Source organism: Phodopus roborovskii, unplaced genomic scaffold (genome assembly GCF_943737965.1).
Source record: "Phodopus roborovskii unplaced genomic scaffold, PHOROB, whole genome shotgun sequence".
NCBI lineage: Eukaryota > Metazoa > Chordata > Mammalia > Rodentia > Cricetidae > Phodopus > Phodopus roborovskii.
In genome coordinates, this window is record NW_026126602.1 from 6571838 (window position 1) to 6586276 (window position 14439).

A 14439-nucleotide genomic window follows, 5' to 3' on the forward strand; every position below is an offset into this window, starting at 1 on the left:
GATATATCTGGTTTACATTTTAATGATGTCATATAGATGCTCTTGGTTCAATTAGAGAAAATCTCCACCAGTCAGGATACTTGGGGATGTCAGCCCAACAGGAGATAGCATACAAAATAGGGATATCTCCATGCAGGTTACCTGGTTGTTAGTTAGCTGGCCAAGGGACAGAAAGACCAGACTCAGAACACATTTCCAGACATCCAGTCATTGTTTACTCTCTTACAGAAATACACATTCTCCATGCAAAATGTCTGGAGTGAGGAACATTGCCTGTAACCTTGTTATTCCGCTTGTTAGCCTGATAGAAATGAGAGACCCCTTTTTCATCTTGCTTAGAAGTGGCAATTATTTGCCAAGATAAGGTCACACCAGAAGAGATGATTATTGCCCAACTCAACATTTATTATGACTAATTTTATGAATAGCTTAGAGAAGTGTCATTTCCTTTTTTCTTTTGGCACAATAATTATTGGCAGTCACCCAAGGGCATTGTCATGCAGTGTTGCTTATGGGCAGAAAGTCCCAGCAATCCTATTCAGAACACCCTCCGGGATCCCATCACAGTCACCTCATCCCACTGACATCTCTCCATCATTCTAGAAAAACCTGCTTCAACAAGCTCTCCAAAAGTTTACCACCCCTCAGTTTTTAGAGAGAAACAACTGGTAGATAGACTAAAAAGTGAGTTGAATGTAAATACAACACAGTTTAGATATAAATGAACTGAACCCACAGTCTCTCAAATAAATAAACAAACAATTTTACAGATACAAAACAATCCTTACAGACAGAAAGATAGACCACCTCAGTGGACACATTTCCACACTTCTCAGGCTAAAGAACACATGAAGAGAAACAGAAATAGAGGGGTGTGTGTGTGTGTGTATGTGTATGTGTGTGTGTGTGTGTGTGTGTGTGTGTGTGTGTGTGTGTTTATAAAGGGAAAGAAAAAGGAGGGAAGGGGAAGGAAGAGAGAAGAGAGGAGGGGAGGGGAGGTCCTAAAGATGTCTATGAGGTCACTTCCCAAACATGCACAGTGACTCACTCTTGTATGCAGTCATTCATTTACCAAACTCTTTTGAGGACCTGCTAGTGTTAGGTAATGTGTAGAGACATGAAATACAGCAGTGATCCTGGCAGGCATATTGTATTATTTATTTGCTTTTAGAAACCATTCCATTTGTTAATGAAGACAGATTTTTTCACAGTTCCAGAGGAAAGAGATGGAATAGAAAGGTCAGATAAAGACTCAGGTAACAAAGGTGGCATGAAGGGGGCTGATTTGAGATTCTGGAGATAGACTCACAAAGCCCAGAAAGGGATAGGCTAAAAAGTTGGGTGGTAGGAGATATGATAAGAGAGAGAGAAAGGAGTGAGTATAAAGTAGACCTCTGAAGAAAAACAGAATTGTTCAAAATCTAGTGACCACAAGGATTTTGTGGTCCCAAATTTAAAGTTTACTCAACAAACTGTGCCTGTCACTAGAGATTTAACAAGAAAAATATCTAGCCACAAGAGTTTGCTTTCTAGTCCTCAAATTAGCAGAGTCCTGTTGTCCCACGTGGAAAATGTGCCTGAGACAGCAATAGGAGTTAAATTGACTTGGATCCACACCCCTTCTTAATCATCACTGGGATGCAAATGGGATGCAAAATGTTCCATGCATGTCACACGTTCACTGTGTTGCCTTTGCCCTTCCAGCTCACCAATACTATAAACCCACACAGAGAAACTTAGTGTGCACAAAGGCCAAAATGTATGTCCTGCAACACAAGCCAGAAGCATTGCATAAAACCCATCTGTGGCTGTTCTTTGAGCTGGGCTTTTGGCTTTCCTTCCTTTAAGTTTTATTTTCTATTTGGAAATTTCTCTTCCTAGATTATAATAGGACTGCATAGGAAAAGAACCCACATGCAGGAAGCAACTGTCATGAAAAGTGTGCTCAAGCCCTGCCATGAAACAAAGAGAACAACACATAGTGTGTATCAATAAAAAGTGTCCCTAGAGGGTGTAAACCAAATGCTGTCTTATTGGACTTGCATAAATTGTCTCTTCTCTGTCTTCTTCTAAGTCAGTGGTTCGTAGCCCACAGAGGTTGCATACCAGATGCCCTGTGTAACAGATATTTACATTACAATTCATAACAGTAGCAAAGCTACAATTTGAAATAGTAACAAACTAATTTTATGGTTGGGGATCACCACAACATGAAGAACTATATTAAAGGATTGTAGCATTAGGAAAGCTGAGAACTACTGCTCTAGGTATTAATCAGTTATCTTTTGCTTGATAAGTACTCTGACAAAAGCAACTTAAGGAAAGAAGAGTTGTTGGGGTTTTTTGGTTTTTGGCTCACAGTTCAAGACTACAGTCCACCACGATGGGCACAGCGTGGCAGCAGGGATTTAGAAAGCTTTTCACACTGAGTACAGAGGAACGAGGCAAAGTGAAAGAGATGAATTCGAGTTCAGCTCATTTTCTCCAGGATAGCAGTCGAAGGAAGGGTCCAAGCTGCATTTAGACTGAATCTTCCAACTTCAGTTAACCTAATCAAGAAGATCCCTCAGATCATGTCCTAAATTAAGCAATGCCTTACGAGCTTCTGGAGGCCTGTCCCCTAGGTGACTCTAGATCCTGGCAAGTCAACCATCTATAATAACCATCATATTCTATGTGTTAGCTTCAGCCTCAGGCTGCGAGGAACTCCTGTATTGCTGAAGGGTAGACAGACCTCTTACCCACAATATAAACAGATCTGGGTTTCATCTCTAACACACCCAGAAAAAAAAAAAAAAAGGAAAAAAATCCTCTCTAGGTTCCTTTAAGATGACAACTAAGGAGGTGACACTCAGATGGTAAAACAGCTGCTCTACAGGCACCAGGACCTGAGTTCAGATCCCCTGCACCTACATAAAAGCCAAGTTCATGGATGCATATCTGTTGTCCAGTCATGAGGCATCAGAGTCAGGTGGATCCTGTCTCTCATTGTTAGTCAGTCTAACCAAATTGATGAGTTCCAACTTTAGCAAGAGACCCTGTCTCAAGAAAACAAGGTGGAAAGAATAGAGGAAGACACCAAATGTCAACCTCTGGCTCCCATGTGCACATACATACAAATGCAGGAACAGCCACATGATACAGACACACACACACACACACACACACACACACACACACACACACACATACACACACAGGCACATACCATGGGGAGGGGGATCCTTTGAGACAAATGGCTAAGTATGTACCTTCTGTTTCTTCATGATTTCATTTATGAGGAAAGAAAACTTTTCTCCCCACAACTGTGAATCTTTCCCTCTAATTGACCCTCCTAGAACTAGTCACCAAGAGGAAAGCAACAATGGGAGCTGACTGCCCTACATTTAAAAATAAATTAATCTTCAAAACAGTCACTGTGGTGGCATGGGTGTATTACCTGATCAGTTTAGGCTACTGACACATATATTCCCTTTTATCTGGGTTTGAGGATGTTAGGAATCAATTTTTCCTGTGAATATTGTGTTGGGAAGGCCACGTGAGGAGCCTTGGCCTTGCTGATATATGGGAGGTAGAATAATCTCAGTCCTCATTCAAAATTTAAAAGATGCTGTTGTAATTTAGCTGTCCCTGGGGAATAAAAAAAAAAACTTTGAGATGGAGAACTGTGTGAGGGAGTCTGCGGTAAGGAGGTATCATAGTTATGGTTTCTATTGCTATGAAGAGAAGTATGACCATGACAACTGTTATAAAGGAAAACATTTCACTGAGATAGTAGCTTACAGTTTCAGAGGTTTAGTCTATTATCATCATGGTGGGACATGGTAGCATGCAGGCAGACATGGTTCTGGAGAAGGAACTGAGAGTGGGGAGGAGCTGTATTTTGGCCAGCAGGCGACAGGAAGTGGTATGACACTGGGTATATTTTGAGCATATGAGACCTTAAAGTCTGCCCCCATAGTGACACATTTCCTCCAACACGGCCACACCTACTCTAACGAAGCCACACCTCCAGATAGTGCCACCGCCCCCCATAAGCTTATGGAGGCCAATTACAATCAAACTACCACCAGAGGATACTACTGGGACCAAAGATCATGGAGAGAGGGGACAAAGAAGGAAAGCATCCAACTGCAGTGTCATCCTAATGGCAGCATCAGCCATTATTACTCAGGACCTCTGGAGCCAGGATGATCCTTCAGAGTACAAACTGAGGCATCCCCACTCTCTACGTTCAAGTTAGTGAAGTTTACTCTGATCAGAGCAGCTTGGACAAGTCAGTTCTGACTGCTGGGAATGGTCTGGGAAGGGCTCCATGGTCAACTTTCAATGTCTGTGTCAACTCTCCCAGAAACTGGAACCCAGATGCTTTCATCTTAAATAGGGCTGTGTGGTAAGTATCTGTGATATGTCCTATTCCCACATCTCCTGTGTAGCAGGACCAAGGCAATGGGACTGTGTCTTTTCTCTGTCATCTTCTCATCTGATGGCCCTGTGTTCTCTATACTGAATTCCTGAAGTCCTCCTGCCTGTCTTGAAGTGTGACTGCGCACATTCCAACTCCTCAAACAGCACCATGGTGAAAGCTCAGCTTCTTGGCATTGCAGAGTATGTTCCTGGATCTCATGAGGTAATGGCCTGCCCCTTTCCTTTCTTTTGGTGCAGTTTGAACCTAGGGCCTTGTGCAAAGAGAGCACTCTAGCCCTGAGGTACATCCTCAACCCATTGTCCTGCCTTTTAAAAAGCATGTTAACTCAATTTTCACAAAATGTAATTTGATGCATTGAATTTCACAGCTGAGAATAGCTCTCCCTTACATGTTCTGGTGATTGCAAGTTGTGAGAAATTAATATTTCCTTCATTTATACCTGAGCAAGCTGGACACCTGTAGCCTTTTACTAGAGAGGCTCTTTGTCTGAAGGATTTTATCCTTCCCATTGCCAACAGTGAGAAAAGAAATTTTCCTTACAGATTGAAGTAACCTAGATAGCTAATTCAAGCATTTGTTTTTTCTTTCATCTTCTGGTGAGGTTTTGGGTTTTGTTTTGGTTTTTTTTTTCTGACTTAACTATTTTGGAGGATATATTTCTTATTTTCTGTCCTTTGGTTTGGAGTGAAAGGCACATCTTAAAAATATCTAATCAATAGGGAAAATGCAATTTCCATTATGCATTGCTTCCTTTCATAGGATCTATTTTAAGCTTGAACTTCCTGGAACTAAGCTATCCAGTGGTTTATCAGAAATAATTAGACATTTTGAATATAGCATATTTACAAGTCCATGACGGCCTCTTTGATTATACATTTATACAGGGCTGTCCTAAGAATTATCTTAAATCTTTCCCATGTGGAGTGTCAAGGAAATATATAGAAGAGAGTCCCCCTACTCAGGTTTACAGGGTTGCTCAGGAGAAGTATATAAACACCTAATCGCAACAGTCTTCGTTATCAGAACAAGTGGGGTCAGCTTTCCAAATGTAACTCTATACTTTAAAAAGACACTTTCTTGGTTGATAAACTTCTGCCCATAATTAATCAATTGTAAGAATTTTTACTGAGTGTTCCATTTATGCTAAATTCTGCTGGTATAAAAAAAAAATTTCCTGCCCTCAAGAAATTTACAATCTCACTGGGGAGAACAGACTAGCACATGAAATAATTAAAGTACAATTAAATCTGAAATGCTGTAAGTTTAGCAGTAGTTCGGGGAGAGAAGTCAGTCACTGCAGGCTGATGTAGTTATAAAAGTGTTCACCGGGGATTAGGAGTGAAGGCTTTGAAAGCCTTGGTTGAACTGAAAAATATTTTCTGGGTGGGGCGGTGTTTTAAGTGTTCATTACTTTTTAATGTCTTATCTATAAATTATTGATTAGGCTGCTGGATGCTGAGTTGGACTTGAAAGAACTCGCCTCTGTGGGTCAGGTGAACTTGGAGGAAGGGAGGGCATGGAAAAGGTCTGAGAGCTGGTGGCATTATTAGAGACAGGGCAGGCTTGGATGAGAGTCCCCAAAGTGCCAGCAAGGGGATAGTGACCCTTGGTGGAAATAGATGGAAAGACTCAAAGCAGGAAAGGTGAGGCAGGAAGAGTGGTTTACGCCAAACTATTTGTCCTTGCTCCAAAACCCCAGGCCAAATTGCCAGCCCACCATTGAGTGAAGAAGGTTGGGGGAGATTTGGGTACTTCTAGTCAAGCCAACTGTTGCTGCAGCCAATGGCTACAGAGATTTTATGACCCTGCCCATATTATTGTAAATTTTCAGCCTCTAAAACTATGTGCAGGCATGATAGAGCACACCTTTAGTCCCAGCACTTGGGAGGCAGAGGCAGGGGGATCTCAGTGAGTTCAAGGCCAGTCTGATTTATGTAGTGAGTTCCAGGACAGCCAGAGCTACACAATAGAAAGACCCTGTCTCAAAAGCAAACAGATCTATGAAAGTCAGGCATGGTGATACAAATCTATGATCCTAGCTACTCAGGAGGCTGAGCCAAAAAGAGTGCAAGCTGAGGCCAGACTGGGCAACTTTGGGAGAGCATGGCTCAAAACAATAATAAAAAAAGACTTGGTGTTTTCTTAGTTACTTCTTGTTTCAGAGATCAAATAGCCCTCAATGAAAGCAACTTAAAGAAAGAAGGAATGGCTTATTCTGGCTCACAGTTTAAAATTACGCTCCATGGTAGCAGAGAAGACACAACCTCAGAAGCTTGCTTGATGTAGCTGGTCATGTGGCATCTACAGTCAGGAAGATATAGGAGTGTTTTTGTTCAGCTTACTCTCCATTTCTCCAGTGTCTCAACTAGGGAATGGTGCCACCCGTAGTGGGTGAATCATGAGCATGTCCAGGGATGTCTCCTGGGTGATTCTGGATCTCATCAGGATGACAGTTGAGATGAATTATCATAGGAATAAAGCTCATCGACAGAGTGTTTGCCTAGATTGCATGAGACCCTAGGTTCAGTCACCAACACTGAAAAAAAGGTACAGAAAACATAAGTTGATAGACTAGAACCAAAGCTGAGAACATACTCAAGCCTTGAGAGAAAACTGCTACAAGAACACACAGTGACAATCACAATAATGGCCATTAACTGCACAAGGACTTTCTGTCTGGGCTTGCAAAGTGCACTTATATCCAGTACTTGATTTGATCCTCAAAATTGTACTTGGAAGGTAGCATCCCACTGCACAGGTGGGGCAAGTAATGCTCCTAGATTGAGAAGCTACCATAAAGGAGAAACTAGAATGAAGTGCATATTCATCCAGTGAATGACTAACCAACTGAGTCACTCAATTAAGAATGTCCTGTGGGAATGAAACCAAGGTTGCCCAAATGCCTGAGTCCTGACAAAGTACTTGCATATACGTTATCTCTTGGCCTTTGCACAATTTGGCAATGAAGACATTTTCATTCCTCCTATGGATAAGAGGAAGAGTACATGACTCACTCGTGGTCTCTCAGCTGATAAGAATAGATTCACATGCAGTTGTGCAAACGCCAAAGCCTACTCTGTTCTATGAAAGGCTCCAAGCCCAGGAAGAGGAAGGCAGTCAAGGGGTGAAGGGGTGAAAGATACCCTAACTTGGACTAACTCTGATTCCCTGGCATCCCCACTACATTACATATAAAATTCACCTTTTTCTAAAAGGGGTTGTTTTTAACTCTGGCAAGCAAAAAGGAAGATGACCATAGGCCAAGATGGCATCCTAGTCTAAATCAAGTCCTGAGTGGAGGAAAGGCTTTGTTGCTATGATTCCAGCAACTGGATGTGACAGCAGCAGAAAAGGACAAAGGGAGCATAGGGAACAAGAGCAGGCCTGAGCCATGGCATTGGAGCTGGTAAGAGAAACCTTTCTGGTCCCTTCCACTGGGGATTTACCATAGCAATAAGATCCCTAGGCACCAGAGTCTTTCTAGCCAACCTTCCTGCCCTGCCTTCAGCTGCCACCCCACAATACCAACTCCTCTCCTGGAAGAATTCTGTGGAAGCCATTATGATAATGCAGTTCCTTGCTGGCTTGCCTTTGGGAGCACCAGACAGATCCCTTGAGCCAGGCTTTCTTTGAATGGAAGAACTAGAAGAGATGCTGCCATGGCAACGCAGTTCCCCTGCCCATTTCTACCATCGGCAAGCTGGGGGAGATCCCTGGAGGAAGTGGTTCCCCACCTCCTTCACCAAGGCAGGAGAGATCGCCAAGGACACACAGATGGAGAGGAACCTTAGGGAATGTTCCCTCTAGCCTGAAATGGCTGCTGAAGTTGTCATGGCAACCAGATCCTTTGCCCACCAAACCATGAAGGAGGGAGAACTGAAGGGCTGCCTAGGAGCCAGCCTGTGCCAGCCCAGCTCCAAAGCTCACAGTTCAGCTGGCAGGCTACATGGTAGAGGTCCACCTTAGATTGAAGCATCCTGGAAACCCATCTCCGGTATCTGGAAAGACTTGTAGCAACCTCCGGAGAAAGGACAGTGCTAATTAAGGCAGAAGGTGAAGAGGAATAGTTAAAGTAGGTGTGACGGTGCACACCTGGGATCCCAGAACTCGAGAGGCTGAGGCAGGAGCCCCTGGACTATGTAGTAAGAGCTAGTCTCAAAAACAAAGAATGGCTACAGAAGATGTGGGATGGCTACTTTTAATGTGAGCAGTGATTTTGCCAGTGTGAAACATTTGGATTGCATGTGTCCAAAATATCCGTTTTTCCTCTCTATTCTTAAATTGCCTTGGCTTGCCAGGCGGTGGTGGCACATGCCTTTAATTCCAGCACTCAGGAGGCAGAGGCAGGCAGATCGCTGTGAGTTCAAGGCCAGCCTGGTCTACAGAGTGAGTTCCACGGCAGACTCCAAAGCTACACAGAGAAACCCTGTCTCTAAAAACAAACAAGAAAATGTCTTGAATTAATCCTGTAGCTAATAATAATGTGTCAAATATTCAGATCACTTCTGTCTATTAGCAGCAAGAAGAAGGGAACCTGGGAATAGCTATAGAAGGGAATATCCTATCCTTCAAATACGTTCAAATTGGAGTCTCTAAGTTAAATATGTGTGTGTGGTTCGTATTATTAAAATGTGATCTAAACTATAAAATCAATGTAAATGCATAAAAAAAATTCTAGAAACCAAAGTCAGAAGAGTCACAGTGTTGTTGACAACAAGAAATACAGCCTTTGGAAATGACAGCCCACTTGACCCATACTTCTAATCTTAACGGCCTTCAATGGACATACCTGGAAAGTAGTGTGAGCAAGAGATGAGTGAAATACATTGGTAAAAATCTGACCAGTCTTTTTTATTACATTCCCTCTAACTGGATCATTTACATTCCCATCTAGGTACAGAAAAATATTACTTGATCTATGACATGGGTGGGTAATGTACTAAACCTGTTCACAGGCCATAGAGCTGAATGTGTAGCAATAAGAAGGACTGGGGTTTGTTTTTACCATCACTTTACTGAGTTCAGACCACTGTTGAGGATACCCTTCCCTGTTCCTGGGAGATCACAATTACAGCTGCCATTGTGTTCCAGACATGGTCCCCTCTTCCTTCTGATACACGGGGAAGTCAGTATTCTCTCTGCACTGAGGCTAAGAAATGTAAGTGAGTTTTGCTAAGGTCACTGGGAGTTAAGTATAAATTCTGGGCTCAAGCCCAGAGCTGGTGCAAAGCCAACAATCTTTGCTGAATAAGTACTAACTTCCCAGGTAATTATGTGCCACAGAAACTGCCTTCCTCACAACTGGTCTGGATTGGTTGGACTAGGATAATATAGATTAAAATGGATAGAAGTGTTATTAATTTCCTTCTCACATCTTTATTTGGTCTCAAATTCTCCAACAATGCCAAGGCTTGCTCTGCCTGCTTCAGCCCCTTTACTGCCTCTGCTGCCGCCAGCAGTGTGCTGTGTTTGTGTGGTCTGATTATCTCAGCCTTGCCGCCTTCACTGTCTGATTTACATTTCATTTCAGTGCACATGGAACACCTGGTACGAAATGGACAAACCTAGCTCTGGTTCCGTTGAAATGATAAGAAACAATATGAAGGGGAGAAACAAATCCAAACCTCTTAACAGCCTCACAAATCCACGGGGGATATGAATCTAATACAGACAGACCAACAGCTAATCATCTGGGCCTCTAATAGCCTGTGCAAAAGCACTCCACCACAAAATACACAAGCGAAAATCAGGCACCATCTCTTACCTCTAGCTTGTTTTATATATCTGAATAGGTATGTTTACATGCATGCAAACACATGCTTGCACAAATCATAAGAATAAAGTGCAAGTTGTGTTGGGCCTGGATCTCGACTCCACTGAGGATGGTGTGTGTGTGTTCATATGTATATATCCATATATATTTATAGATACATACACACATGCATGCCCTCTTGGGCCATTCACTTAGCTGCCTATAAATTTATTCTGAAAAATAAAACAGGATGCAAGATTCATATAGAAGCAAGTGACCACTGTTTTATAGTGGCAGAAACTACTGAAATAACTGAATGAACATAGTCTAAAAACATTAGGAAATGGCCACCGTCAAATGCTGAGGAAATAAACAGAATGCAAAGCAGCATGTAGAGTGTGATTCTGATCTTATAATTTGCATGTGTGTGCGCGCGTATGTGGGGCATGATGGTTAATTTTGAATGTCGGTTTACTTACTCTGAGAAATTCATAGGAGACTTAAAAGGTCGTGCCTATGATGGCATTCCCAGATACTTAGATCAGGAGGGCTCTGACCTAATGAGTGGGGTAAACCTGGGGATTCATATCCTGATGGCATTATTTGGAGGTCCTGAAGGAACATGGGTCATTTGAGGAAGTCCTTGGTTAAGCTCTATCCTTTTGACTCTGCTTCCTCCCTGAAATGAAGAAAAGAAACACACACACACACACACACACACACACACACACCCTACTCTGCCACCATAACACTCACTTGAGTGATCTACCTTTTATACAAACATATTTGCCAAATACATTTTTCTCCAGAAAATACAATATGGAAGAAAAGACACCAAACTCGGATAGCATTTTTATTTTGTGAGATTTTTATTTTTTAAATACATTTTTCCTAAAATTTTAGCATTGGAATTAGCACTTCTTTTTATTTATTTTTTTTATTTTAAAACAATCTTTTCTCATTTTACATACCAATCCCAGTTCCCACTCCTTCCCTTCTTCCTGCTGTCCCCACTCTCCACCCCACCACCATCTACTCCTCATAGAGGGTAAGGCTTCCCATGGGTGTCCAGTCTGGCATATCACTTGGAGGCAGGACCAAGGACCTCCCCATATCTAGGAAGAACAAGGTATCCCTTTAAAGAGAACGGGCTCCAAAAAGCCAGTCAAACACTAGAGATAAATCTTGGTCCCACTGCCAGTGGCCCCACAGACTGTCTAAGTCAAACAACTGTCACCCACATCCAGAGGGCCTAGTTTGGTCCTATGCACCCCCCCACCCCACTGTCAGTAACCCAGACCCAGAAAGACAAACATGGTATGTACTCACTCGTAAGTGGATATTAGATGTAAAGCAAAGGATAACTAGCCTGTAGCCCATGACCCTAGAGAAGCCAAGGAACAAAGAGAACCCTAAGAGAGACATAAATGGATCCTCCGTGAGAAAGGGAAATAGACAAGATCTCTGGGGAAAATTGGGAGTATAAGGTGGGGTAGGGATTAGCATGTCTACAGCCAGAAAAATAAATAATAGTTTTCAAATGTACAAAGCAAAATAGTAAATGGGCCTGCCTAGACCTCATTATGAGACGTTCCTGTCTCACTTCATTCCAAATAAGTGAGGCCGACTGAGGCTTGGAGGAACAGTGCAGACTGGCAGTGCTACCACTTCCCTGTGAGAGGGGACGACCTTCCCCTCTGGCTGATGAGACAGAGACTTCTACCTTTAATCTGGAAAAGGGAGCCCAGTGTGGTGATTCACACACCTAATCCCAGTACTCTAGAGACAAAGGCAGGCAAATCACTTTGAGTTCAAGGCTAGCTTGGTCTACATAGCTTACTCAGAAAAAAAGAAGACTTTGGTCTTTGATGACTTGGATGGAAACATTAAAGAGTAGCAGGAGCTGTCCTGAATAAAGTAAGGCATCACCCCTCAAAGGAAGGGAAAAGCTATGCTGTTGCCTGAAGTGCCTATTTCTAACACATTCTTGAGTATAAGCAGAGCTTGGTGGCCTACAGGAGCTGGGTCCTGGGTAAAACTCTACCAATGAGGAACTGGATTGTGAGAGGGTCAGAGGAAGAACATTCTAAATTTCTGTGTCAGAGGGACCTCAAAGATACATCACACAACTGGTAGAAAATATCTTCCGTTACCAGCTGCACTCCCCATCGGTGTGGGTGTCTCTCCATCCTGTGACATTGTTTTCTGTCCTTGACCATCTCAAATACATGGAAACATTATCCATCAGCCTTCAGAAGAATTGCAGCTAACGAGCTGTGTTTCCTCTTCCTTCATTTGTTTCTGTTAGTAATGTCAATGCAAACCTTCCTGAAATAGAAGCCAGCAAATTGTTTAAAACACTTCTTGATGAGTGGTCCTCTCCACTCACTTTCCCATCATGTTCCAAGTCTCTCAGAAAAAAATAAATAAAAGAATGTATCAAAATCCTTTTCCAGTTGATTTATTTTGGTTTGTCCTCCTCCTCCTCAAAATTACCTTTCACAGTTGAAGGTATTTCCTTAACATACTAAAAATAGCTGAGATAAAAATATGCTCAACGTATTTTGATTATTCAGGGACATAGAAAGCCTTCCGAGAAGTCCATCACTGTCATGTGCTCAGAGAAGCAATCCTTCTTAGAGCATTATTTGTAAAACACTTCAGTGCACTGAGCCATACCTCAGCATTCCTGTGCTCCACATTCAATCTAGCCAGTAGAGTTTGAGAAGCTGCACAGGTAAAGCCTGAAAGACACAGAGCATGACTACATGGCAGGAGACAGGTTTTCCCAGCCTGCCTGAGAAAAGTCCATAGAAGAGAGTGCAGAAATTTCCCTCATCCTGAAGACCCAGAGCAAAGGCACACTAAGGTCGGTTATGTAAGTGTGGTAAAGACTTGTTTCCCCCCTAGCAGCAAAGCATCTTTGCTGAATAGAAAAATTCCTGCATAACTCAGTGGCTGGGCTTTTAAAGAAATAGTTGGACTCCTAGCATCACTTTGGGGGGAGACACTATACTAACAGCAGACCACCAATCATCCTGGGTGACATGAGCATAGGCTTGTGCAGCTGAGGAACACATCATACCCAGGCTTGTTTGTTTGGTAAGAAAAGTACCACACAGTGTCTGGTGGATCTTTATAAAGCCAGATACACGGGTAGGAAAAAGAAAGAAAAAAAACCCTACTCCAAATGACTTAAAAAAATTTTGTTGACCCTTCCTGGAAAGCATCACCCTCCCTGTGGACTGGGGGGGGGGAGGTGGGATGGGATGGGAGGGGGGCATTGGAGGATGGGAGAGATAGAGGAAGGGAGGGAGGGAGGGAGAGGAAACTGGGATAGAAATGTAAAATAAGAAAAATAAATAAATAAATAAGAAAAGAAAGAGAAGGAAGGGTCTCATTTAAATTATACAAGAAACTTCAGAAGGCATCACCATCCCTGACTTTAAGCTCTACTACAGAGCTATAGTTCTGAAAACAGCCTGTTATTGGCATAAAAATAGACAAGTAGACCAATGGAATCGAACCAAAAATCCTGGTATTAACCCACACACCTATGAACACCTGATTTTTAACAAAACAGCTAAAAGAATACAATGGGGGCTGGAAAGCATCTTCAACAAATGGTGCTGGCACAACTGGATAATGGTGTGTAGAAGATTGCAGATAGACCCATGTCTATTGCCATGCACAAAACTCAAGTCCAAATGGATCAAAGACCTCAACATAAATACAGCCACACTGAACCTCTTAGAAGAGAAAGTAGGAGGTACCCTTGAACAAATTAGTATAAGAGACCGCTTCCTAAACATAACTTCAGTAGCACAGACATTGAGATCAACAATTAATAAATGGGTCCTCCTCAAACTTAGAAGCTTCTGTAAAGCAAAGGACACAGTGGACAAGACCAAACGGCAGCCCACAGGCCGGGAAAAGATTTTTACCAATCCTACATCTGACAAAGGGCTGATCTCTAAAATATACAAAGAACTCAAGAAACTAGTCAACAAAACACCAAATAACCCTACTAAAAAAATGGGGTACAATTGAAGAAAGAATTCTCAATAGAGGAAATCAAAAAGGCTGAAAGACACTTAAGAAAGTGTTCAACGTCCTTAGCTATCAGGGAAATGCAAATCAAAACAACTTTGAGATACCATCTTACTCCTGCCAGAATGGCTAAAATTAGAAACATCAATGACAACTTATGCTGGAAAGGATGTAGAGAAAGGGAAACACTCCTCCACTGCTGGTGGGA